Source organism: Xyrauchen texanus, chromosome 14 (assembly GCF_025860055.1).
Source record: "Xyrauchen texanus isolate HMW12.3.18 chromosome 14, RBS_HiC_50CHRs, whole genome shotgun sequence".
NCBI lineage: Eukaryota > Metazoa > Chordata > Actinopteri > Cypriniformes > Catostomidae > Xyrauchen > Xyrauchen texanus.
Window position 1 is genome coordinate 32,110,992 of NC_068289.1, and position 3,375 is coordinate 32,114,366.

A 3,375-nucleotide genomic window follows, 5' to 3' on the forward strand; every position below is an offset into this window, starting at 1 on the left:
TTGTTCATTCAAATAAACTCTCGTTTCCTCGGTTAACCGGGAAACATTTGTATCGCGAGAGTTTATTCTCGAACGACTCGTTCTTCTGACATGCTATTTTTTAGGATGTGAATCGAATCGCCGGATACGAACTAATTTAAGTTAGTGTTTGAATGAATTACAGAGTTGAATGACACGAGTCAACTGCTGAACCGAGCGTCAAGGTCTTGTTCGACTCGATGTTTGTTGTTTGCAGGACTGTTCTGTATTGAGGAAAAATGTTGTGAAGACAACAGTACGAATAAAGACATAATATATCTGTCCCCGTGCCGTCGTATTTATACAAACGTAAATTTAAAGTGTGAAAAAAACATGCTCAAAGTTTACTTGGACATTGTTGTGGTTGTATTTTCTTTTCTTTTACTTTTTTATTTTTTGGTTGAACCTTTTCTTTTACGTGACATAGTGTGTAGATTTTTCTCTCACATAGACATTTTTATCAGAACCTCATTAAGCTATATTTTAATAAATCAGTAATAACACAACATTCAATCAAAAGCTGTCTTTATTCAATGTAGTTTTGCACAGACACATAGTTAGATGTTGCTTACCTTGCACACACTGATTAAATGTGAAAAAGATTTATAAACGAGGACAAATATTTGTGTGTGATGATTGATAATAATTCACATATTTACAATAATTGTCTTGAATAGGCCTAGTGAATACATTTTGTTAATAATAATCATAATTAGTGTGTTTACACCCCTAATGTGCTACATCAGCAACATTTTTGTTATTTAGAAAAACAGTAGATCTGTTTCTTCTTTTCTTTTTTTGAAGACTCTTGCTTGCTTTATTATTATTATAGTTGTTATTTTAACATGTTGAAATCTGTTAGGAGCAGAATAAAATCAAATATGATGTTGAACAAAAAAGATCTTAAAATGCAGCACAGATACAAGTGCCATTTAAAAATGACTTCTGTCCTTCTGTCCTTGGTTGGTCCTGTGGTCCCAGCAACTCAAATAACCCAATAGGTCCTTTTGGATAAAGAGCATCTTATTTTATTCTGATGGATATTTAAGGCAAGTATTTCTACTGAAAACAATATTAGCCTAATCAAACTAGCAATGGATTGTAACATTGTACTTACTGTAACACTAAGAAACATGTTAATCTAATGATTTCCTAGCAACCAACACTGTATAAAAGTTTTAAGGAGTTTACCTCAAAATGAATTGTACCCCAAAATGAATCATTTACCCCGTTTTGTTGAAAACCAGTAGGAATTTATTTTTCTTGCGTGGAACACAACATGAGTTATTTAGCAGAATGTTAATGCTACTATTTTCCATACAATGAAAGCAAATGGTGACAATAACTGTCCCTGGTCCCCCATCCACTTTCATTGTACTATCTACACTAGACAACTCCTGTAATAATATTATGCTTAAGGAAACACAATGAGCCATGAAACAGTCTGAAATAATTTAATATTTATTCCACACCTCATGATTTATAATAAAAGCACAAGAGGGTTCAATCTTTATTCAGAAAACATTTTGATTTCTAATTCACATTTTAAATGAGTGCTTGATGGAAAGAACAGATTTTAAAAGACACTTCAAATGCTCTCAGATGTTCGCATTCTTTATTTGAGATCACAAAGGGATATGGGAACAATGTTCATGACTTTAAAAAACCATGGAGATTTCCTCATGGTACGATGATGTTAGTGGTACAGTATGGAAGCAACTTTCATTGCCTAATATAATTTCAAATATAAAATGTGATCATGTCATGCTACGGAATGATAATAGACAATGATTCAATTATTTTCCAATTGCACCAATGGCAGGTAAACGACTGATACTGCCTTCTAATTTCTTTTTCTTACAGTAAGTTTTATGTCTTCTTTTGCCATGATTTTAAGGACAAGGAATTAGTGTTTGACCTGCAGGGGTCATACTTTACAAGACTACACACACTCACAAGCAAGTTCCACATTGCATATCAATTAGTACGTTAATGTCTCATTGTTTCGCATATATTAGAGGATTGGCCATTTCTGAAACATTCTAAAATCTTGCTATGGTCACAGTTATCAGTCAAGGCCGCAATGTTTACTTTTGCTGTTAACTTTCTGAAGACTTTAAGGTCATGCGCAAACATGTTATACAAGTATTGCAGTAAATACACTTCCATTTTGAGTTCACAGAGAAGTTTATATTTGTTTAACAGCAAGGTACTTAAATATATGCACAATTATATGCATAATCCTTTTATTGTTTTATTTAATCACACTAAAGTACCAAGGTCAAGTCGCATGTCAGCAATATTAATCGAAGAACATCATGGTATTTGTTTATTGATGTGCTATTAACTGTATTTACAGGCAGATAAGCCAGTTTCCTTTCGAGATAAAAAGGAATGGACATTACATCATGGCATAAATTATTTCATGCATTAACTAAATTGTCCCCTAAATGCTTCCTTCAAAACTGAGTAACCTATTTTACAAAAATGTGTTTCATCTATTAACTTGAGATTTCAATCTAAGTTTTTTTCGAGAACATGAGAAGAAAAGTTGTGTAGTTTGCGATTCCCTGCCCTAATGCTGCAAATGTCTGGCTGGACAAAGACCCATTTCTTTTCCCGACATGCTTGCATGCCATGTGAATGTGGAAATAGGTTTTGGTTAATTTTGCCAAAGACGTTACAGTGTTTTCATCCCTGGCTGAAAAAGGTAAAAGAGGCCTGTTGGGGCCCATGAGGCCTGGAGACACGCATCACATGAGTCTTTCATTTGAGCTCCCTTAATTTCATCATTCATTTCACATTATCTGAAGCTCCCTCATACAGAGCTTTGCTTGCTGTTGAGATGTCGTTGTTGCTTCAAGAGCTGTTTGAATAATTCAGAAAAAGAAGGAGAAGATTAGAGGGCATTGGATATCAGTGGAATTGTGCTTTGGCAGACAGTGGTACTGTAGCTGGTTGTAGTGCATTTATTGTGGAGTAATATTTCACTTATGTGATTGGCAAAAGGGTGGATTGAGAATTTAACACAGCTCTGCACTATAAAAATCATTGGAACTGTGAACACAGTTTAAATGTTGTAACACTGTCATTCCAATCTCCAGCTCAAGTTAAGATTTTTAGATTTTTACATAATGGGCAACCTGGAAAGCCAAAGCAATGGTTCACATTACAAATCTAGAAAAGAACTGAAGAGGAGGGATCAAGATTTCTTTCTTGTTTTGTTCGCAAGAAGCATCTAGTTTTGGGCTAATAGACCTACTTGGTCAAAAATGTATAGTTATACTACATACATTTAGTTAAAGGAATATTCCAGGTTCAATACAAGTTAAGCTCATTTGACAGCATTTGTGGCAT